General features: G+C 40.0%; 1 long non-coding RNA gene across 1 annotated transcript in view; it reads right to left on the bottom strand.

Moving 5' to 3' along the window:
- LOC120093828 (uncharacterized) overlaps positions 1–12477 on the bottom strand; it is a 57911-nt gene extending 45434 nt beyond the window's left edge. The window contains exons 1-2 of the long non-coding RNA XR_005487579.2: positions 12370–12477; positions 4215–4361 (exon numbers count right to left, since the gene is read on the bottom strand). This is a non-coding gene — a long non-coding RNA (uncharacterized LOC120093828). The remainder of the gene's footprint in view (positions 1–4214; positions 4362–12369) is intronic.
- Positions 12478–25090: the final 12613 nt, after the last annotated feature.

Genomic DNA, 25090 nt, shown 5'->3' with positions numbered 1-25090 from the left:
CCACTCTCTGGACTTGGGGTCCTGAACTAGATTCAAAAGAGAAAGCTAACAACACTTGCATGCACGGTCTTTTCTCTTGACTACGCACGTGATGTGACAAATCACTTTAAGCTCCTCCTGTCTTGGCTTTCCCACCATGATGGTCTGTAACCATGAGCTAACGTAACCTCTTTTTCCTATAGGTGGCCTTGTCAGCGTATTGTTTCACAGCACCAGAAAGGAAACAGATATAACCATGAAATTACTTTCTCTTGGAATTTAAGGGGGAAAAGTATATTTCCTGAAAAACTCATATTTGAATATTATAGCATAAAAATTATCATTTATCCTACGTTAGTTTGGGAGAAAAGTAAAGGACATAAAAAAATATAAGGTTTTGGTTTTGTGACTACAGATTCTACGACAAATACTTTTGTTCCTAAATAATATCTCACCACACCTATTATTCTATGAAAGCCATGTGTTCTTTCAGATACTCAAATACTGTAAACTATTAAACCTCTTTTGAAGTAAAAGGCTGATTGTTGGTGAAACCATTAATATAAAAAAAAGTTGGTTGTTCTAAATTGTTGATCTTATTATAAATATGTTGACAGGCAGGTGAATGACTGGAATTTAGATGATTCAGCAAATAAACTGACAGATTTATAGATAAATGATAATTTTTGCTCTCTAAAAATGTTGTGTTGAATTATAGTCAGTATCAGTGCTGTGTTATGCTTTTCAACATGTTTTAGTGAAAACATTATTAGTACTTAGAGTATTGTATAACCAAGAACACGTTAGCATTAAATGAGTCATTCAAATCATCAGTATATACATCTTTATACCTTTTAATCAGAACACCAATGACTTGATTTTTCTAATATATTTAAGACACTACCTGGCATAGAGAAATGTATGCACTTGCCATATAAATTGTTCTATTAAAAGCTATGAAACAATAGTAAAACCTGAGAACTAAAGAGATTTTTAATATAAAAGCACATGGTTGACTGAAGAACTATAAGTACTCCTCTCCAAAATAAAAGGCAAATAAAAATATTAAAATTCCTTAAACTAGCTCATAAGATGTTAGATATCATGACACTGAACAAAGTATGTCTCAATGATTCCCCTCCCTCTCCCTTACACCCCTGGGACTCCATGTTTCTTCTTGTAGTTTCCTTTCCTCAGTCTCTTTTCTTCTTTCGCGACCTACACATCCTTTTGCCTACGCCTCATCCCTCCTCGTTATCTATGATGACCTTCTCTTGGTCTCCTTCCTGGTTTTCAGGCTTCACCTACACGGCACAGGAACTAGCCGCAAGATAAGTAGTTTTAAATGTTTCTGAAGGTCCTCCAAGCAAAATCTCAACAAAACTCTATTATTCCCCTTTATGAGTTTTAATGTTAACATTTTACAATGTTCATCGGGATAAAAATGATAACAGTGAAACAACACGTCCCCAAGAGGAGTTCCAAAATACCTCCTGCTGGATCTGAAGTACAACCTGGCTCATTCTTACCACGAGAGGCACAGTACGAATTCACGTAGAGTGTTCTTCTGCGTGTACTGACATCTGTAATGCATGCTTATGCTCATCAGATTACCAAATATCAGAGCACTCATAAAGCCTGAAAAACTATGGATGGTATAAATAAAAAAAAAAAAAAGACACCACTGACCAGGCTGAGTACAGTCATATTTGTGTTTAAAAAGTCTTAGTAGTCAATAGCAGAAAGAAATCAAGAGTTTCCAGAATATTTTCCAATTTCTTCTACCGTGTGGACAAGTGTAGACGTGATAAAATCTGAATAATAGATAAATTATAAGATTTCCCTAACACTGGTTTCCATTCGGTAGAACTTCAATCAAAAGAATTGTTCACAGTTCATTAACAAAAAAAACATACCACCTGGGGCTCTGTTGGGAAATGATAACACCAACATCCAGCCATACACTCAAAGAAGCCAGGAACCAAAGTGGCATCAAATTTTCTCCCAGTTGGTTGCACAGGCATTAGAAGCCCTTTACCTATGTAAAAGGTAAAGCTGAGTTAAACCCTCATAATAAACCATAAATTGAGGGGAAATTGTAAAATAAGTGTTTGTTTCCTCAAAAACATTCAAAGTAACATTTCCTTATTTGTTTGTTTCTTTCTCTTTTTTTCTTTTTTTCGGAGCTGGGGACCGAACCCAGAGCCTTGCGCTTGCTAGGCAAGCGTTCTACCACTGAGCTAAATCCCCAACCCCGTAACATTTCCTTATGATGCAGCTATACCAGTCCTGAGTATGTGGCCAATGACTGTACATCAGTGTACCACAGAGATACCTGGTCATCTGTGCTGTCTGCAGCACTATCCACAATCGTTATGGGATCACCTGATATGCATCTAAAAGTGAGTGGATTAAAGAGTGCTGTTTAGAGCCTCCAGGGACTAAGCCACTACCCAAAGACTATACATGGACTGACCCTGGGCTCCAACCTCATAGGTAGCAATGAATAGCCTAGTAAGAGCACCAGTGGAAGGGGAAGCCCTTGGTCCTGCCAAGGTTGGACCCCCAGGGGAATGCCGGGGGGAGGGGGAATGAGTTGGGGGAGCACCCTTATGGGGAAGGGAGAAGGGGTAGGGGGCTTATGGACAGGAAACTGGGAAAGGGAATAACATTTGAAATGTAAATAAAGAAATATATCCAATAGAAAAAGAGAATCAATGAAAAATAAAAGTGCTGTTTAAATACACAGTGGCGTTCTGTTCAGCTGGAAAGAACAATGAAATCATGTCATTTGCCAAAAAGACATGTACAGAACTGTAGAGCATCGCGTCAAACAAAATAAGCCAGACTCAGAAAAAAAAAATATCGGGTGGTTTCTGTCATACAAAAAAGCCTAGGTATTAAGATCGCGTGTAAATAAGACATGAGAGCAACAGGGTTGGTTCCTGGGAGGAGGAAGAAGCCCGAGAGGAGGGAAGGGGGCCAAGGGTATGAGTAAAGCCCATGATGTGCATAAACAAAAAAGTCTGAAGGAAATCCACTTTGCCTAATGATTATACAGTCATAAAATATTTTAAGGATATGAATACATTAATAAAAGAAACCCCCTATTTAGTACCTGCAACAACTCCCAGAGGTCAGATTGAGAGAGAGAGAGAGAGAGAGAGAGAGAGAGAGAGAGAGAGAGAGAGAGAGAGAGACCAAGTTCTTCCCAGGTCTCGGTAAACAGCCTCTTCTGCAATACATTCCCCCCTCTATCTTTCTGACAAAACCCTAATTGCGTCTCAGAAGACCCAGAGGTGTCAGCAGCAACCTCATCCCCATGTATTTCAATTCCAAAACTAACTGCCCGTTTCTCCCCTTTGTGAAACGTGTTTCCCCCGCAATGCTGTCTGTTTGCCATTGTTGAGTGGTCTGTTCCTTTCCTACCCTTTCAGATCCTACCTCTGTACCGAGGACTTAGAGACGACTTCTGCCAAAACCAGGGATAAAGCCTAGCACCTACCTCTACCTTCACTGTCTCCTTCACAGTCTTAACGCTTTGAGTCAAATGAAAGTAAGATTGAGACACCCTGGAGCAGTGTTTCTCAACCTGGGCATATAACCATCAGAAAACATGTATTCTGATGGTGTGGGAACTGAAACCCTGCTCGGTAGCAAAATTACAGTTACAAAATAACAATGAAAATGAATTTGCAGGTGGGGGTTCCTAAAACCGTTAGAAATATGTGTTTTCTGGTTGTCTCTGGTTGTCACAGGTTGCGAACCGCTGTCCTGGAGGTACAGAGATTAGCAGAAGGAGGGAGGAGCCATAAGAGGAAAGGTAGGAGGTGCAGAGGGTGGGGGTGGGGGGATATCCACACAGACTTCTGTCATTGGTGGTATATCTGAGATGAGATTGGAGCCTGACACTGTCAAGTGGAAGTCTGACCCTCTTTTGCTGTTGTTCAACCTTGGTCTATTTCAAGTTAAGTATGAGGAGTTGGCTGTCAAGATACTCATGTTGAATTGTGATTGATGAAATGAGCTCACTCCGACTCAGTGGTGATCAGGAAATCGTGTGAATGGGACAAATTGTCTAGTGTACAAACCGTGCTACCCAAAGCTAGGTCTGGGAACGTGAGGACAATGTGGTCGGGTAGAGATCTGAGATACTCGCCAAGCTCAGGTCACGTGACCTTAATTAGAGCAGAAATATGGGGATGGTATGGAGAGCAGAGGTCTAGGCCACTCACCAGGCTGGAACGATGGCATTGGATGGTGATTTTGGGCACTCAAACCCGAGGTCAAGAGGTTAGTCATGACTGGACATGGAAAAGTAAGGAGGTTTACCGCTGGCTTTATAAATGGCTGGTAGGAACGACAAGAGTCCAAACAGCTTCCTTTAAAATACAAAATGGACTAACGTAAATGAAATGTTTAAAAGGGAGCGACCTCTAGAAATGAACAATTCTAAATGAAAGGCCAACGTGAATATCCAAACGCAGGCTGCATACCTGAAGAGGCAGGCAGACCCCAGCACTGAAGAACTCCTGAAAAAAAAATCCCTGCAGAGTTTCTCCCAACTTCGATATCATAAAATTTAAAATCCAACACCCCCCAAAATCATAAAGATATTACAGTAAGTACGCGATCTAATTTCATTAGACACTCATTAGTTACTCCCGCTGAGAAATCCTTTAATGATATTATGTTTGCACAATTCTGCTATGAAAGCAAAATAGGACTTTTAGCACAGGAGAGAGAAAAAAGTAAAAGCTGCCAAGTCCTCTAATAAGCTCGCTGTACTCAGAAACACGTCAAGGAAAACACATTGCTAACCTCAAAATATTATAAAGTAGCCTTTAATAAAAACTGACCCAAAAATTTAGCAAAATAGATGGGAAAGCCAATTATAATATAACTAATCCTTCCTGAGAGGAAAAGGGGGATCAAAAGGATTTATGAGTAACTTTGTTATATTTAAGAGAATTTTAATATAATCATTTAAAATATTTTCATCATTCCTACATTATACTGTCTATGTTATAATTAATAGAGGAAATAACATTTCCATTGTGAAACTAGCTTTTAATTGGTGCTGAATCTTTGTATCTTTTGAGATTATTACCCCTAATAAATAATTTGTGTTGCTATCCATAAAAATTTTTAATGTAGAAATGCTCTCAGAAACAACCAGAATAATTATTAAAAACAAAAATTTGGAAATCCCTTGGTAAGAACTATATACATCAAAGCTTTTTGTTATTAAATTGCAATTTCATTAATGCTTATAATTATGTAGAAAATAGAACTCAAACAATACATTTTAATAAAAGCCTGACATCCCTTTGTGCATTGTTTGACAAGCACTAGTACGAGGTCTATAGGATGCCGTAAACCAATTTCTTTCTAGAAAGAACTTGTGATTACATGGAAAGTAAGAACACAGATAACTATGGAAAGAAGAATTTCCAGAAATGAAGAAGAGAAAGAAATGGTACTCAGGTCTTCATTGATACTTCAGCCCCTGGGGAAACAAGGGGAGCAGGGCAGAAGCACCATGTCTAACAGAGAACTTTGAAAAGTACTCTTAATTAAAATTATCGAAGAATTTTAAGGTAAAACGTATCAGATGACACTTTATCCTTAAACTAATGGAGAGGGTAGAAGTGTGTAAAGAGGACCCACCCCACCTCAGATTCTGAGTAACGCCCTGCTATGGCACCAGGTGATCCACAAATCATGCGTTCAAGTGTCTCCCACAGCTGATTTACACAGTTAGCATCTAAAGCTGCATCTGAACACCTCTTTGCGTTTCTTTGAGCTATAAATGACACCATGAGCATGTATGCCTGGAATAACATTTCAACCCTGTAATAGATTTGCTTTCATGTAAGTTAATGATGAGATGGACGTTAGTCTCATATACTTTTTTTTTCAAAATGTCTAGGAAATGAACTTTGAACCTTGAACATACAATAAATAATTTTCCCCAGAATTAGAGAATAATCAGTAATGAAATAGTAAGATAGTGTTGTTTGGGGGTTTCTTTGGGTTGCTGTTGTTCTTGTTCTTGTTTTGGTCTCTTTTTTAAAGACTTATTTATTTAATGTATATGGATGCACTGTAGCTGTCTTTAGACACACCAGAAGAGGGTATCGGACTTTATTTCAGATGGTTGTGAGTCACCATGTGGTTGCTGGGAATTGAACTCAGGAACTCTGGAAGAGCAGTCAGTGCTCTTAACCACTGAGCCATCTCTCTGGCCCTGTTTTTGGTCTTTTTTAATTAATCATTTTATTTCTTTACATCCCAAATGTTGCCCTCTCCCAGTTCCCCTCCCAGAATTCTTCCCCCCTCCCCTCCCCGTCCTTTTAGCCTCTGAGAGGGTGCACCCCTTCATCTCCCTAGGAATCCCCCTTCCCTAGGGCATCAAGTCTCTATAGGATTAGTCACACCCTCTCCCACTGAGACCAGACAAGTCAGGCCTACGCTACGTATGTGCCAGGGGCCTTGGACCTATCTGTGTATGCTCTTTGGTTGGTGGCTTTGTCTCCGGGAGCTCCCAAGGGTCCAGGTTAGTTGTAACTGTTGGTCTTCCTATGTGGTTGTCCTGCCTTCAGCTCCTTCAATTCTTTTCCTAACTCTTCCTTGCATAGGGGTCCCAACCTCAATCTAATTATTTTTAATCAAATGAGCTTTCCTAGATAGCCATCAACCAATATTAAATATGTCATTTAAATATTAAATATTTTACATTATAATTTCTGAGCTTTGTGGAAGGGAGTATTTGCATACTTAATTTTAAGTTTACATTTATAAACTGAATAAAACCCTTCTGCAGAAAGCGTAGCAAGTATGTCAAACAATAGCATGCTCCACCTCAGTCAATAAAATCTAGACTTTGGTGAACATGAGAACTGGGGCTATTAGGAGAGTTGTTTCTATTTGAATGGGATTTTTCTGTGATTTTTATGCTGTCTGGTTTTTTACAGTTCTCCTTGTTTCTGTTTGCGTTGGTGTTGTTTATTTGTTTATTTGGCTGTGTTTTAATAATTATAGCCTCTATTTTGACTTAGGAAAGAAAACTGTCTATATCTAGAAGCTAAGACTACTATTGGCCCAGTGGCATAGTATTCTGGACTTTCACACACAAAAATGAGAAAAAGAAAATCAGCCTGATTATTTTTGAATGGGCAAAAATAAACCATTGGGAGTAGATATCCTATACCTAGTAATAATTACTACAGATTAAGGTAAACAATGTGTAGCATAAGTCCTTTGAGCCCTCAATAGTCAATGTCGTTAATAGTCTATATGGTTTTAGCTATCACAAAGGAAACAATGTGGCATCTACAATGGGAAACCTGTTGGTTTTAACCCTAAATAAGTTCCAATTCAAATGCACAATTTGAGGAACAGTATACTAACTTCATACCTAAAGAAATTGAAATGGCCATAACACAAAGTCCATGGAGCTTAATGTGTTCTAGATTGAAATAAACCCAGAGAGGAGTGAGCAAGTGTGGAGAATAAAGGAGACAGAGAAATGGAAAAGGAAGGATTGGGGAAGGAAAGAAAGAATGGGGAAAGAGGAGAGAGGGAGGAAGAAAAGAAGAAGAAGAAGAAGGAGAAGGAGAAGGAGAAGGAGAAGGAGAAGGAGAAGGAGAAGGAGAAGGAGAAGGAGAAGAAGAAGAAGAAGAAGAAGAAGAAGAAGAAGAAGAAGAAGAAGAAGAAGAAGAAGAAGAAGAAGAAGAAGAAAGAGAGAGAGATTGATTCTCATACCTATGTCATGCATTTTAGAGACATAGATATGAGTATGAATGTTGTACTTAAAGGTACTGTAGCTTGTGGTTCTCTCTTGCTGTAATCACAATCTATGATTACACAACAGGTGCATATTGAGGGTTCTAAGATGTAGGTCATGTGTCTTACAGCCTATAGCTTGATTTAGTAGATAGATCATAGCAGATTTAACATTAGCATGGTATAGCTTATCAAAACACAATATGTTGTGGCTTGGGCCCTGGTTATTCCTCCCAGTCCCATGCTCCCAGAAATAAGACTCAGATTCAAGATGTATTTAGAAATACTTTAGCCATATAGCTAGGCCCTTCTCTGACTAGATATAATTTAAAATATCCCATATACTCTAGACTACATTCTGCCTTGTGGCTGGTTACCTGTGCTCAGGTTCATCTTGTCACCTTTCCGGGCAAATCCCAACCCCCTTCTCTCCCAGAATTCTTTCTCCTCCAGATGTCCCATCTTCTATTTCCTACCTAATCCATAGGCCATAGGCTTTTTGATTGACAGGTGATACATCCATACAATGCACAAGATGTTCTCACTACAATACATGTTACATTCATAAATCATTCAATGTAGGCAAGAAGCTATTATACTACACTACTATAATTTTGTACTCCATCAAGCAGAAAATTTTACTAAAACAACAGAGTGTTTTTAAAAATAATTTTTTAACAGATTACCACCTTAAGAGAGGTTAAAATGAACAAAAAGAAGCAATGTTCTGCAAGGAAATAGGTGTTTATAGAAAAGCAATTTCATTTCCTGTATATCCAGGTATTGTCCTGGTTACTAAATTTCCAAGAAAAAAATATAAGAAGGTAATGAATCAAATATAAGTATCATGCATATGGCTGGACAAGCAGTAGAGCTTACCTAGTGGCCTTTGTCACTCATTGCTACCCTTATAGGGGCCATTTAAATTCTACCAATGAGACTGGTTCTTATGAATTATTAGAATCCAAAGCAGAATATGATTTTTTTTAGTTCTATCTTGCAAGAAAGTTAAATTGGATGGTCAATGTCCACTTTCCATGGTCAGTTCATCCACTCAAAGAATGGACCATCTTGGGTAAAACAATAGATGAAAAGCATGGCACTATGCTGATTGTCTTAACTTTGGTAGATTTGTTCCAAAAATAAAAGGTTAATAGAAGGGCTGGAGAGATGGTTCAGTGGTTAAGAGCACTGACTGCTCTTCAGAGGTCCTGAGTTCAAATCCCAGCAAGCACAAGGTGGCTCACACCCATCTGTAATGAGATCTGATGCCCTCTTCTGGTGTGTCTGAATAGTACAGTGTACTTACATATAATAAATATGTCTTTAGAAAAGGTTAATAGAAGCACTACACGTTCCATTAGAAAGAAAGAACAGGGAAAGGAAGAGAAGGAGGAAGGAAGAAAGGAAGGAGGGGAAGGGATGGCAAAAGAAAGGGAAAGGGAAGAAGGAAGGAAGGATAAGGGAGGAAGGAAGAAGGGAGGGATGGAGGGAGGGAGGAAGTGGGGGAAGAAGAAATGTGTGGGAATAACTTTGTAACCAAGTTAATAATATGCCTTGAGATCATTCAAATTGATGCATTATATCCATTTTCCTATTGGTACCAGGCCTATTTAAATTTAACTTGCCTTTCAAAATCAACATAACCAACTTTACTATATGTGTAATTCCCATGTAATACTTTGCAAGCTAAGTTTTTATCTTTCCAATTTTTTATGTTTATGAGTGCTTTACCTGTATGTACATCTATACCACTTGTGGGCCAGATCCACATAGATACCAGAAAGGGCATCAAATCCCTGAAACTGGACTTAGAGTTATGAGCCACCATGTGGGTACTAGGAACCAAACCCGGGTCCTTTAGAAGATTAATAGGTACTCTTTAACCCCTGAGTCATCTCTCCAGCTACAACATTTCAGCTTTAACCTAAACCATGTATTCTTCTCTACCCTTACACAAAATAGTATATTGGAAAAAGAGAGTGTGTGAGTGAATATTGTGAGAATATGTTTCTCTGTGTGTGTGCCTGTGAGTGTCTGTCTATATGTTTGTGCTTGTCATGTGTGATATACATATATATATGTATATATATATATATATGTATGTGTCATGTCTGTGTGTCTGTGCGTGTTATGATTTGACTGAAGCAGCCAAAGGTTGAAAGAAACTTTAAAGAAAACAAATATTCCAAAATTTTGGAAGCAACATGTGGCTATAGATTGATAAAACCTGAGGTTTGGGGGTCAAATAGGGTCAGTAAAAGAATTCATTCTCTTGCAAATGCTACTAAATATTACCATAGAAAGAAAATTTTCATTCCTTGCCCATACCATGTTCTCTGTGCTATTCAATCAATACAGAGCAAAGCCCTTTGTTACAAACGACAGACATCAGAAACACACAGCATACTATAGACAGGCCACAGACCATAAACCATACACAATTGTGAAATAAAGAGAAAAGTGGAGTGTAAATTTCACTTTTATTTCCTCGGAAGGAGGGATGAGATGAGAACTGTACTCAAGCTGTGCAAATGCATGGCTTGAGATGAGCCTAGAGCATTTCTTTCTCTGTTCTAACTATACCCAGGCCTAGGTCTGGAAGCTTCTAGCCTCTGTACAATCGAATCTTCCAAACTGACTGATTCAATCTGGCGTTTCTTGGCTTCTCACTAAATTGCTCTTCCCATAATAACTTTGGCAATATGTTCTAATCTTCTGGACCCTTCTCATTCTCTGGCTAGCTCTGTCTTCATCTGTGTCTGACTAATGTTCTCTCTACCACCTATCTTTATAAAAGTGTCCTGCTAAAAGTTCCTCAAACACCACCAACACCTGTATCGTACTTGTTCTCTCTGCACTTTATGTAAAGCTGTCCCAGGAAAACTGTCACACATGTACCACCACATCCTGTATCTAGCTTGTTCTCTATCCCTATGCTGCTTGTACTTAAGTAACCTCTATTTCCTATGTTGTTCTCATAAGAGTTTGGTATATCCTATGTCTGACTCATTATGTTAAAGCTTCCTCTGATTCATCATTTTGTCTGCCTCTCAATTAAACATCATTTTTAAGCATGAATGCTTTCTTCTACAAACTAACTTTACCTTGTTAGGGATTGAAGGCGTGTACTAGCCCTGCCAGGCTCCTCTGGGACACATCCAGAATTGGTGAGCTGTGCTCTGTCTCCTGAGCTCCATTCTCTAGGTTAAGGCTGGCCCAAGGAACATCCGAATGGCCAACCAGCACCAGGAACAATGACTAAAGGCTAGCATAAGAACACAATAAACAAAAGCCAGGGGAGTATGTTACCACCAGAGCCCAGCTATCCTACTACAGCAAGCCCTAGATATGCTAACACAAAAAGATGACCTTAAATCCAATCATATAAACATGATAGAAGCCTTTAAAGAGGAAAGGAATAAATCCCTTAAAGGAATACAGGGAAAAAACAAGCAAACAGGTGAAGGAAATAAAAATAAAATGTTCAAGACCTAAAAATGGAAATAGAAACAATAAAGAAAACACAAAATGAGGGAATCCTGGAAATGAAAAGGCTAAGAAAGAGATCAGGAACTGTGATGCAAACATCACCAACAGAATGCAAGAAATGGAAGAGAGAATCTTGGGCATAAAAGATATAATTTTTAAAAAACAATATATTGATCAAAGAAATGTTAAATCTCATTTACTGACACAAAACATCCAGGAAATCTGGGACCCTGTGAAAAGACCAAGTCTAAGAATAATAGAAGAGTCCCAGCTACAAAGCCCAGAACATATTTTCAACAAAATCATAAAAGAAAATTTTCCCAATCTATAGAAAGATAAGCCTATAAGCATAAAAGGACCTTACAGACCACCAAATAGATTGGACAAGAATGGAAATTCCTTCTGCCACATAATAAGCAAAACACTAAATTACAGAACAGGGAATATTACAAGCTGCAGGGGGGAAAGCCAAGTAATATATAAAGGTAGACCTATCAGAATTACACCTAACTTCTCAACAGAGACTCTAAAAGCAGAAGGGTCTGGACGTACAGACCCTAAGAGACCACAGATGTCAGCCTAGGCTACTATACCCAGCAAAACTTTCAATCACCATAGATAGAGAAAACAAGATATTCCATGACAAAGCTGTGGTGGTTTGAATTTGCTTGACCCATTAGAAGTGGCACTATTAGGGCTTGTGACCTTATTTGAATAGGTATGACCTTGTTGGAGGAAGTGTGTCACTGTCCTGGTTGGCTTTAAGGTCTCCTATGGTCAGGCTCCACCCAGTGAAGAAGAGAGCTTCCTCCTAGCTACCCTGCAGAAGAGAGTTTCCTCTTGGCTGCCTTCAGATTAAGATGTAGAAACCTTGGCTCTTTTGCACCAAGTCTGCCTGGAGACTACCATACTTCCCACTGTGATGATAAAGACTGAACCTCTAAAACTGTAAGCCAGTCCCAACTAAATGTTTTTGTTTATAAGAGTTACCTTGGGGGTTGGGGATTTAGCTCAGTGGTAGAGCGCTTGCCTAGGAAGCGCAAGGCCCTGGGTTCGGTCCCCAGCTCCAAAAAAAAAAAAAAGAACCCCCCCAAAAAAAAAAAGAGTTACCTTGGTCATGGTGTCTCTTCACAGCAAGTGAAGCCCTAAGATAGACGTTGGTCCTAAGAGTAGGGTATTGTTATGATAGGCCTGACCAGCTTTTGTTTGGAAGAATGTGGATTTGGGAACTTCGGAAAGCAGTATTCTAGAACCATGGAAGACAGTGGTGCTGAGGGTAATTTGAACGGTGGGGGCCTAGCTATAGATGTTTCAAAGGAGAATAATTTTACTGTGTGGCCTAGAGATTGTCCTTGTGATATTTTGGTGAAGAATATGGTTGCTTTTTGCCTTTGTCCAAAGAGTCTGCCCGAGACTAAGATGAGGAGGTTCAGATTGATTGTATTAACAAAGGGAGCCTCAAATCAACCAAGTTTAGACTCTGCCCTGTGGTTCCCTCTTACGAAAAGCATTTTAATCAAGTGTAGCAAGCTTAGAAAGGAAAATTGCAAAATGAATAGTTCAAGTATTAAAGTGCTACCAGGAAAAGCAATGGAGCAGAATCCTATGTTGACGGATAAAATGGAATTAAGGGAGTATCGACTCAGGGGCAAGATCCCACTCAGCTAGGCTTATTGTTTATGCATTTGCAATTGAACAGAAGATAGTTATATTGCATTGGGAGTTGTTATGACCTGGTTATTGTTTTCATTTGGACTCTTAATCTGGAATGAACTACAATTCAGAAATGGAGGGCATTCCTATGACCCAGATCTTGAGGCTAAAAGACACAGGCCTTTATTCCAGATCTTGAAGAAAAGTGGTCATGAAAAGCTTAGGTCCACGCAGGTGGTACATTACCTTTCATTCCAGGAGATAGAAGCAAACTGATCTCTGAGTTCAAGGCCAGCCTGGTACAGAGCAAGTTCCAAGTAGAGAAAAGCCGAAGTCCAGGCATAGTGGCTCACAATTTTAATCCCAGCACTCAGGAGACAGAGGCATTCAAGATCAGTCTACAGAGCAAGTTCAAGGACAGTCAAGTTTAGGCAGTGAAGGGATTGGAAAACAGAAAGCTAGTAATAAAATAATAAAACAAGAGGGGCATGTTCCTGCCCCGGCAAGAAGCAAAACTTGGCAACTTTGGCCATGTGGCTCTGACTTTAGAATCAAGAGTAGAAGGAATAATTGATGCTGGTTAGCTGGAGCTTAGAAATTAGCAATGATTAAGAAGAGACCAATATCACTGAGGTGAAATTTTCTGGGAAGTATTTTCTGAGAGCACCAAGAATCTATGTTCCTGAGAGAGCCAAGGTTGTACCTCATGCTGTAGCTGTACTTGGTAATGTGCAATAATCACCGAGGTGATATGATTCTGAAGGCATGAAGGGGTCATAAAGATCAGCTGAGGCTTGGTACCCTGAGAGGCCAGGAAGGTCATTGGTGAAGGTGCAGCCTCAGTTGCAGTTGACGGTCCAAGGCTGAAGGGATCATGCAAAGAAGGTGAGGCTTGGCACCATGAAGAGTGTCTATGAGAGGCTATTGGTGAAGCCTGGTTGCAGTGGATGACCCCAGCCTATTGGAGATGGCAGGACCATGGGATGAATCCCAAGAACAGCAACGTCAGTGAAGTGGAGTTAGCCAGAGCCTAAAGAGCAACAGAACGCAGAGCTGGAGACGTGACCCAAGTCCCTTGGAGGAGCTCAGAAAACCATGCGAGGATCCCAGACACTGGAACAAGAAGCTGTGAGGGTGAAGTTGTCTTGGAGACCTCAAGATGTGAAAATGCCAGAGTTGTGGGATACCTGCTGAGGGAAGCTGCTGACAGCTTTCCCTCCATGCTGGGCTGCCTTAGCTGGCCTCAGTGGGAGCAGATGTGCCTAGTCCTGCTGTGCTTGATGTGTCTGGATGGGTTGGTACCTTGCTTTTTCTGGGGAGAAATCAGGGTTGGGGGAAGGGTGTGTGAAGATGTGACTGGGAGGAGAGGAGGGATGGGAGCTGCAAACAGGATGTAATAATAAATAAATTAATTGGGGGAGGACAAAGATGTATAAAGTCAGAAAAAGACTCCAGGAGTACAACTTGTGGTCTATCATAATGATCTACCTTCGAAACGCAATGAACTATCTATGATAGTTCACACAATCATACTCTAGATGATGTGTATTCTAGAAATAGTTTTAACAAACATGCAGCGTACCATGCTTGTTCACTTGTAGTTTTCATTACGATACATTATGACCACCTTATATTTATTGTATATTTTTCTGACTGATTCCCTTATTGTTGAAAATTTAAGGCACTCCCAAATCTTACTCATATAAAAAAGTGTATTATGAATGTTAGGATCGGGAGGGGGAAGTCCGTACTAAGGGTGTGTCTGTATTCCAGCCAGACCACACTGTATCCTCATTCCATCTGGATCACATAGACCTAGAAGCTCTTCCCATGTGATCCCTTGCCAAGGTAGCCATGATGCTGGCTTAAAATTCCTAGTGGAGAACTCAAATTTGGGCTTGCTCTTGGTCTAATCTACCAAAAGAAAGACTTCCTTTTCATTCATTAATGCAACACTGAGCAGGCAGGTGAAAGAGAGGTAGAGAGGGAGGGACAGAAAGAGGGAGGGAGGGAAGAAGGAAGGAGAGAGGGAGGGAGGGAGGGAGGGAGGGAGGGAGGGAGGGAGGGAGGGAGGGGAGAAATGAAATTGAAAGGGAGTTGGGAGGAAGAGGAGAGGGCTGGAGCAGCAAAAGGACAAGCCAGCAGAACCTTTCTCTTTGTCAGGATGTGACATTTTTGATTCACAGGGTACAAACCAATTACTCCACTTTCTCGTAAATGACTAGACTTACTAATCTTCAGGGGCCAGTGTAAAACGCTGGAGCATTTGCTCAAATGCTGTACTTTCGTGAAACATCTGTTAGGCTCATTTGGAAGTCCATCTCCCCCACACATATTTAAACTAATTCAGGAGGTTCTAAAGGTAGTTTTACAAATGTTCTTACTCCGTTTTAAAGCAAAATATGCATAAACGGTGTGAACCTGCAAATATTTAAACCGTCGATGACCTAAAAGTATCGAAGGAGAAATCATAGGCACATGGGGTGGCAATGCTCCTTTGTAAAGGAGCCCTTTGCTGTTTGCCATTCCAGACAATTACAGCAATCTGAGCACTTCTCTGCAGCTGTCCTGCATGAAGATCATGGGGAACATCTCCCAGTTTAAAACAAAGAGTACTGAATGAATTTCCTTTCAGAAGGTGAGTCTGGGTTTTGCAATCAAATAATTTTGAAAATAGACACTGCATTCTATAAAGTCTCTATTTTTCTCTTTTGTTTTTATTTACATTTCAAATGTTATTCCTTTTCCCGGTTTCCTGGCCATAAGCCCCCTATCCTATCCCCCTCCCCTTCTTTATGAGGGTGTTCCCCTCTCCAACCACCCACCCCTTCCCGCCTCCCCACCCGGACATTCCCCTACACTGGGGGGGTGGGGTGGGGAGCTGTTATCCAGCCTTGGCAGGACGGAGGACTTCTCCTCCCATTGGCGCCCATCAAGGCCATCCTCTGCTGCATATGCAGCTGGAGCCATGGGTCTGTCCATGTATAGTCTATAAAGTCTCTATTAACTATTGTATAATTTCTTTCTCACTCTAGCTTTACCTATTAGGCTAGTAAAGAAATATGTGCAAAAAATGAAGTGTTTCCAATACCTGCTACTTTCAAACTTTGCACACAAGAGGAAAGAATAACTGGAGACTCTTACAACTCCAGCCGTGCTTAGGGGATGAGCATGTGGATGTTAGTAGCTGATATCATCACTAATTTGGTGGCAAATATTTTAAGCATTTAATAGTTTGCCATCCTCTGTAATTTTATATGCTTTCATATTTAGATCTTTCCTGACTTTAACACAGATAAGCCTTCTTCCCCGTTACATCCCTTATTGAGCATATTGGGGAGGTTTTAACGTGCTTTCATTTCTTCATTTGGATGAAAGATGCTTAGAAAAGATATCTCGTGGAGATAATTTATTGTAGTAATGTTCCTTTGTGTCTGGCTTTGGGTGAAATGTTTCAGCAGAGCCTTCGCTATGTTTGGGTTAATCAGAAGAGGCTGAGAAATTGTTTTGAGACTGTTTGAACCTTGAAGAAATGTCTCCTGGGAAAGTTTGTACTTGGTGCTCCGTGAGAGCTTGCAGCTACACAGTCTTTAATCCTAAGACACTCCTGGAAAACCTGGAGTTCTTACCTTTGGTTATGGATAGCCACGGTCACAAAGGACTGATATTTGTGTGCTCCTGGGTAGTAAGGGCAAAATAACTTTGGTAGTTTTAACCTTTCCCAACCCAAATTAATTTTGTGCAATGATTGAATAAAATAACTAGACTGAGCTAGTCAGGGTCAGTCTCTTTTCCAAGGAGGCTGAACTCCTCTGCTCCTTCGGAAAATGAAGCCTAGCATCTTGGTGAGCTTCTCTCTCTGCTGTGACACTTAGGATCAACAGAAGCCAATGATATATCACTTGTGGCTCCAAAAGCATTTTAAACGACAGATAAACAAATCCATGTCTCAAGTTAATTGCTTTCCTCCTTCTGGTCTGAAATGTTTAATTACTCTAAGCTTAAAGTAGCTAAGAGAAATAGCATATTCTGGGGCTGTGGTTCTTTGTAGAAAGTTTGTTGGTTAAACTGTGATATATGCTCCTGTTTACTGAACATTTTTCTCTCCTCGGAAGTGAAAATGTAAAATCTAACTTAAGAATCTATTTCTTGGGTGCAGGTATGGTGGGGCATATATACTCTCTTAGCACCTAGGTATCTAACACATACGGAATGTGAGTTCAGGTCTAGGTTGGCTACGTGACAAAATGCTGTCTCAAAGGCAAACAGCAAATAAATAAACTTTTACTTCCTTTTCTAGTTCATTATGTTATTTGCCATAAAAACAACTTCTACTGATGTGAGAATCCTAGTGTATGTTTTTAAGTGAATTTGGTGCTTACTGGCTTGAGCTGGCCAGAAGCCAGTTAGGCTAATCCTGAAGGCAGTGGCTGGTTTTCCCGAGGGAGTCCATGTACTCACTCTATTTGCTTCTCCCTCTGAATCTAGAAGGGTCACATGACCTAAGGTGAATCCCCTGTAAAGATGGATTTGTAGGAATAGTATAAGGGCCCAACTATATCCCTAAAAGCTTGTATGTTGAAGTTGTTGGCCCAAGGACCCAGAGTATAACTGAAGCATTTTTTTTTTGAGCTGGGGACTGAACCCAGGGCCTTGCGCTTGCTAGGCAAGCGCTCTACCACTGAGCTAAATCCCCAACCCTAACTGAAGCATTTAGAGACAGGCCTATAAAAATAATTACATTTAATTGATATCAAAGAGTAGAATAGAAAACACAAAGAAAAACTGTGTAAGGACACAGAGAGAAAGCAAGGCAAAGAAATGGCTTCAGAACAAATAATACCTATCAGCACATTGACCTTGATGGCCTGCCCCAGAACTATGAGGAAAGCCACCATGTCAATAGTACTCCTCCTTCTGCTGCTTGCAGGTCTAGAACTCTCAGCTCCTTCAGCATCATGTCTGCCTGCACACTGCCATGCTTCCTGCCATGATGACAATGGACTAAACCTCTGAAACTGTAAGTTGGCCCTAATTAGATGTTTTCTTTTATAAGAGTTGCCTTGGTCATGGTGACTCCTCACAGCACTGAAACCTTAACTAAGAGAGAAGTCATGGGGTATGTTGGGCAAATCCCAACACTTAATCCAGTCTCTCCTCAAGACAGACCAAACCACACATGCTCATGACTGTCATGCTGGAGACACCCACCTGGCAGACTGCAGAATGAGGGGGAAAGGGAGTAACCCTGATGGAAGACGTCTCTGTCATTTATTTATCTCATGGGACACACTGGTTGCAAGAAAGTCACCACTCAGCTGCCTTTTCAAACTCCAGGCAGGATTAAATCACCAACTCTCAAACAACAACAACAACAAATAACAACAACAACAACAATGATAATAATAATAACAAAAAAAACTTTCTTTTTTCAGGAAGCACAACGTCAAGACTCAGCAAGATGTTTCTTTGCAGGAACTCAAACCCACATATATTCACTTCACAGAATCTCCTCCTTAGCACGGCCTAAAGAAAAACAAGGCTTATTAAGCTTATCTTGCACATATACAGACAAGCTGGTGGTGGATACAGGCTTCCAGGCAGTTGGTCACTCCAAGTCCAGCCACGGTCTGAGGTAGAGACAGAAACTTTTGTAAACTTGATCCTTCTTGATCCTGGGTGCTCTCTCTCTACTACTCCAGTGCATGACCCAATAGATGAGACTCACCTTATAGGTTCTACAGTCCCCAAAACAGGGACACCAGCTTGGTAGCAAGTGTTAAATCACATAGGCTTGTGGCAGACAATTCTCACTCAAATCATAACAGGGGCAAATTGCAGGACCAGGTTGTATCAATGAGCGTTATAGACTGTCCCGTTCATTCCTCCTTTGCTCACTGCAGGTCTTCATTCTGCAGTGTTCTCCTTCCCCCTTCTCTGTTAATGAATTAAATGACTTTTTCATGCTGGGGTTTTTTTCTCCAATGTGTCAGCACTAACCCTAGTCCCATCTAGACCTAGACCCACTTTCTCATCCAAAAATCACTCTGTATCCATATTTTCATTCATTATGAATCTGAATGGAGGAGAAGTTTTATGCAATTCAACTATCTTTTTAATTCAATGTGAGACATATTGTATCTAAAGTTATGCAAAGGCATGAACATAACCCTACATGGAGGTCAGATGGCCTTCAAACATGGGTCTCAATCACAGAGTCAAATAAAATTTGTAAGTGGCATTATGTGTTTTGCATAGAGAAGATACAGGTCATAGGCTTCTCATTGTATCCAGAAATGATTACCTACCAGAGGCTTCATGAAGAAGGAGCCGTCACTATCTTGTAAAAAGCACACAGTCCAGTATAGCTCACGTTACCCCTGATGGCCCTGAACACATAAGGCAAGGTGGATGAAAAGCCTGCCCTTCTATTTCCCACCTCAGCCCACACTCTTCTGCTTAGCCATCATGTTCCACTTTATCCTTAGATCTGACAGCACCAAACAAAGTTGTTTAAAAAATAAAAATAATATGAGAATGAAGGGAAGCTCAAAAATAAAAATAAATAAAAAATCACACATGCTATTATTTTCTTCCTCCCTGTCAAGTCTCCAAACTCTCTAAGTCCTTAGTTATACCCCTGCTTTCCACAGGAGGATACACTATTCTGAGCTTAACAGAGAGTAAATAATGCATGAAATTTAGAAATGATTTATTCCCAACTCAAACGTGTTTAAAGAATATCTACGGGCAAATAACATCCACAAAGAAAATATTAGAAAACAGTGCTTATTCAGAAGGAAAACAAAAGTCTATGGACAAATGTAGCATTCTTCTTCAAAGACATTAAGGGCATTTGTTTTTGGTCCACTTTGGCTGCTGTGACATATCCCAGTAAGCTGATGACTTTCTTAAAACAAACATATATTTTGGGTTGTTTCTTAAACAACTCCAAGTTTTGGAAGCTAGAATTTCAAAGCTAGAAGTTAGGGCTTCAGGGTGGTCAGATTCTAAACAGGACACTTCTACATCTGAAATTGCCCTCTTCATGTGTCTTCATATGTGGGCACTGGGAGACCCTTTTGTTACAGCATAGATCTCATAATGAAACCAGCAATTTTTACAGCCTAATTATTTCCCCAAGCTCAAGTTCCTGATGCCATTTCTTTGTAAGTCAACATTTCAATATGGTAATGTGAAGGAGGCAGAAAGTAAAGACAGCCAACTGCCAACATAAAGCAGAATGAAAGGTGATTCTACCTCACAGGCAGTTCAACATTAATTGGGCATTCTAAGAAATTCTATTTTTTCTCTTTTATTGAAAGTCCTATAAAACAAAATAGTATCATATCTCAAATAGGATTATTTGTGGTCCTATCAACAGACAGATTAGTTGAATAAATGCCCTCCTTTGTTCCCTTCAAACCCGAGGATTTCACATTTTATAATATGATTTAGAGGCATGTGGTGGGGCAAAATTGATTTCTGGAAAAGTGTCTATCTCCAAAGAGCCATTTTTTATTGCTTTGTACACCATTTTATTGATGCCCTAATCTTGAAAGCCTGTGGAGATGGCTCACTTGTAATGAAAAACCCTTAACTGCTCTACCTGTTTGCGTGGAAAGATCAACATTTCTGTCCTGTCTTAAGCTCATAACTCACTGTAATTTTAAATCTAACACTCTACCAATCAATTTACCATTAGAGCACCTGACAGTAGTAGTGTACATTTGCAGTATAACTTCATCATTTGAAAATGCTTTCCCTACATGTGATGTGGAGTTTTTAAATTTTCTCGTATTAGTGTACTTTCATTCACAATAATTATAAACCGTAGTAGAGAAAGATAAAAGAGCTAGATCTTCCCTTGGACGTCTCAGGTATATTCTCGCCATGTTGAAATATAATATTCCAGTATGGAAAATGAAATGGGGACAAAGTAAAGGGAAAAATATTAACATCAATCCATACATTGTGGGTGATTTCAACACCCGCTTTTTCCAATAAACAGGTCATCTGGACAAAAAATAGAGAAATATTAGAATCAATTGACATCACACATCAATAGATATCTACAGAATATTCAATCCAAACACCAAAGAATACACATTCTACTCAGGAACACATGGATGTTTTTCTAAAAGTGATCACATCATGGGCCAAAGAATAAATCTTCACAAATTCAAAAGAATTGAAACCACTCTGTGTATCCTATCTGACCAAAATTTAATAAAACTTAAAATGGACAGCAAAATGAAACAAAATCTTCTGATAATATGTAACTCATGAGTATTAAACAACCAATTACTGATGATGAATGACTTAAGAAAAAAAAGTCTTCTTGGAACTAAATTAAAATGAGAACACAACACAACAAAACCTCTGAAACACAATGAATGTATTTCTACAAGGGAAATTTATAGCTCTAAGTAGCTACATTAAATATTCAGAGCTAACCTATTCCCATCCCTTTGTGTCAGCCATGTATACCTAGAAACTCTTCCTATCTGAGATCCCCAGTGCCCATACCAGACTGAGACTCGGGCCATTTCCACTCTCCTTTCACTTCTCCATTACAAACTTACCTGTCTCACCCTAAGACCAATAGCAGTCCTGTAGCAGTCTGTTTACAGATGCCAGGCTTCTCACTCTAACTCCACTCCTTGGGGATTCTGGCAAACCTCTCAACCATCTCCTCTAGTTTATTCCCATTCCTTTGTTTATGCTTTGTTTTTCCTGGCTAGTCTTATGTCAACTTGACACAAGGATGAAAGGATGAAACATCAATTAAGAAAATACCTCTCTAAGATCTACTTATAAGGCATTTTCTTAGTGATGGAAAAGAAAAGGTTCAGCCCAATGTGGATGGTGCTATACTTGGGCTGGTGGCCCTGGGTTCTATAATAATGCAGGCTGAGAAAGCTGTGAGGAGTGTGTTGATAAGCAGCATCCCTCCATGGCCTCTGCATCAGTTCCTGCCTCCACATCCCTGCCCTGTTTGAGTTTCTGTCCTGAACTCCTTCAATAGTGACTAAATGTGGAAGTGTAACCAAATAAACCCTTTCCTCCCCAATTAGATTTTTGGCCAAGGTGTTTATTGTATTAATAGAAACCCTAACTAACACAGTCACCAATAACTAGAAATATTTCCTACCTATGACTACTATTCTACCTGTCCCCTCTACAATTTCACCTCTTTCACATCAGTCCTATAGCGGCCAACTTAAAGGTATCCCTCCTCCCTCCTCACCTCCATTCACTTTAGACACAACTTTTAATACAGACCAAGGACTCACCTAGTTTTTTTTATCCTTGTCTCTTCAGAAATATTCTTTGTCTTACTGCAACCTACTAGCAAAAGTTTCCTCCCACCATGCCACCAATTCCCTGGGTACCCCACCTCTTGGTGTGGTCAGAATTCTCTTAGATCTTTCCTAAAACCACTCTCAACCTTTCCTAATAACCCATCTCTAATCTTCTCTGCACCTACCAACCAGCAGAAGCATTTTCTATCAGACAACCTTTTTCTAAGGTCTAGAGATGGCAACAGAAACCAAGGACCAGAACACTCATCTAACAAAGACAATATCAGACATCAATATCAGACATCAACACCTCGATCCTCATGACGCCACATGCCCAGTTACTAGGACAAAAAGACAAAGGTCAATAGCCAAAACAATATACCTCCTCCAGAACTCAGTAACCTAACTAACATAGGCATAAGAAATTCAATATATCTGAAGCATAAGACACATTCTTCTAAATAGCAACTATGACTATGTACATGTACTTTAAAGAGGATATAAGTAAATCACATAAGTCTGTGGAAACACAAACAGTAGAATGAAATAACTAAAATAGTTTAAGACATGAAATCAAAAATAGAATCACTAAAGAAAACAGAAACAAAACTGGAAGAGAAAATTTAGGAAGTCAAACAGAAACTTCAGGTGGTTCTCACCAAGAGAGTAAAAGACACGGAAGAAAGAATCTCAGGCTTCAAAGACAAGATGAAAGAAATGAATACCTCACTTAAAGAGAGTGTTAGATCTTTAAAAAAAATCCAGGCACAAAACATGTAGGAAATCTAGGGCACTATTAAAAGGCCAAATAGACAAATAGGAAGAATAGAGAAAGAAAAAGCTCAGGTAAAGGTAGAGAAAATATTTTCAATGTATTCATAGACAAAAACTGCCCCTAACCAAAAAAAAAAAAAAAAGAGATCCCTATCAAAGTAGGAAAACAAATAAAGAGCATCAGAGAAGAAATTCCCCATGATACATAATAATCAAAACACTAAATGTACAGAACAAAGAAAGAATATTAAAACCTCAAGAAAAAAATGACCAAGTAAGCACATAAAGACAGACTCATTCGAATAACACCTAATTTCAAGAGATTAAAGATGCCAGACCAGACTACTATACCTAGCAAAACTATCAATCACACTTGACAGAGAAGAAAAACATCCCACAATAAAAACCAAATATATGCTGTATCTATCTACCAAGCTAGCAATACAGATGGCTTTAGGAAGAAATCACCAATATGAAGATGTTAACCACATGCAAAAGGACAGAAGGAATAAATAATCAGGGAAGCAAAAGAGAGAGGAAAATTCACATCCTACCAGCAAAAAACACTGCTCGTTGATAACATTCAATACCAATGGTCTCAACTTTCCAATCAAACAACACAAATGGAATAAATCCAACTTTCTGCTGCATCTAAGAAACATGCTTTGTCATCAAGAATAGACATCGCCTCAAGGTAAAGGGATAGAAATGGTATTCCAGACCCAACCGCCTGGTCAGGTGGGCACTCCTGAGGCTGCAGAGCGGAAGAGACCACCAACACTGCTCACCCCTGCCCACATCCCTGGCCCAAGAGGAAACTGTATAAGGCCTCTGGGCTCCCGTGGGGGAGGGCCCAGGAGCAGCAGGACACCTGCCAGAGACACCGCCAGACCCTGAAGGAAACAGACCAGATAAACAGTTCTCTGCACCCAAATCCCGTGGGAGGGAGAGCTAAACCTTCAGAGAGGCAGACAAGCCTGGGAAACCAGAAGAGACTGCTCCCTGCACACACATCTCGGACGCCAGAGGAAAAAGCCAAAGACCATCTGGAACCCTGGTGCACTGAAGCTCCCGGAAGGGGCGGCACAGGTCTTCCTGGTTGCTGCCGCTGCAGAGAGCCCCTGGGCAGCACCCCACGAGCGAACCTGAGCCTCGGGACCACAGGTAAGACCAAATTTTCTGCTGCAAGAAAGCTGCCTGGTGAACTCAAGACACAGGCCCACAGGAACAGCTGAAGACCTGTAGAGAGGAAAAACTACACGCCCGAAAGCAGAACACACTGTCCCCATAACTGACTGAAAGAGGAAAACAGGTCTACAGTACTCCTGACACACAGGCTTATAGGACAGTCTAGCCACTGTCAGAAATAGCAGAACAAAGTAACACTAGAGATAATCTGATGGCGAGAGGCAAGCGCAGGAACCCAAGCAACAGAAACCAAGACTACAAGGCATCATCGGAGCCCAATTCTCCCACCAAAACAAACATGGAATATCCAAACACACCAGAAAAGCAAGATCTAGTTTCAAAATCATATTTGATCATGATGCTGGAGGACTTCAAGAAAGACATGAACACACTTAGGGAAGCACAGGAAAACATTAATAAACAAGTAAAAGCCTACAGAGAGGAATCGCAAAAATCCCTGAAAGAATTCCAGGAAAACACAATCAAACAGTTGAAGGAATTAAAAATGGAAATAGAAGCAATCAAGAAAGAACACATGGAAACAAACCTGGATATAGAAAACCAAAAGAAGAGACAAGGAGCTGTAGATACAAGCTTCACCAACAGAATACAAGAGATGGAAGAGAGAATCTCAGGAGCAGAAGATTCCATAGAAATCATTGACTCAACTGTCAAAGATAATGTAAAGCAGAAAAAGCTACTGGTCCAAAACATACAGGAAATCCAGGACTCAATGAGAAGATCAAACCTAAGGATAATAGGTATAGAAGAGAGTGAAGACTACCAGCTCAAAGGACCAGTAAATATCTTCAACAAAATCATAGAAGAAAACTTCCCTAACCTAAAAAAAGAGATACCCATAGGGATACAAGAAGCCTACAGAACTCCAAACAGATTGGACCAGAAAAGAA

Source organism: Rattus norvegicus, chromosome 7, assembly GCF_036323735.1.
Source record: "Rattus norvegicus strain BN/NHsdMcwi chromosome 7, GRCr8, whole genome shotgun sequence".
Taxonomy (NCBI): Eukaryota; Metazoa; Chordata; class Mammalia; order Rodentia; family Muridae; genus Rattus; species Rattus norvegicus.
This window is presented reverse-complemented; position numbering and strand designations above follow the sequence as displayed.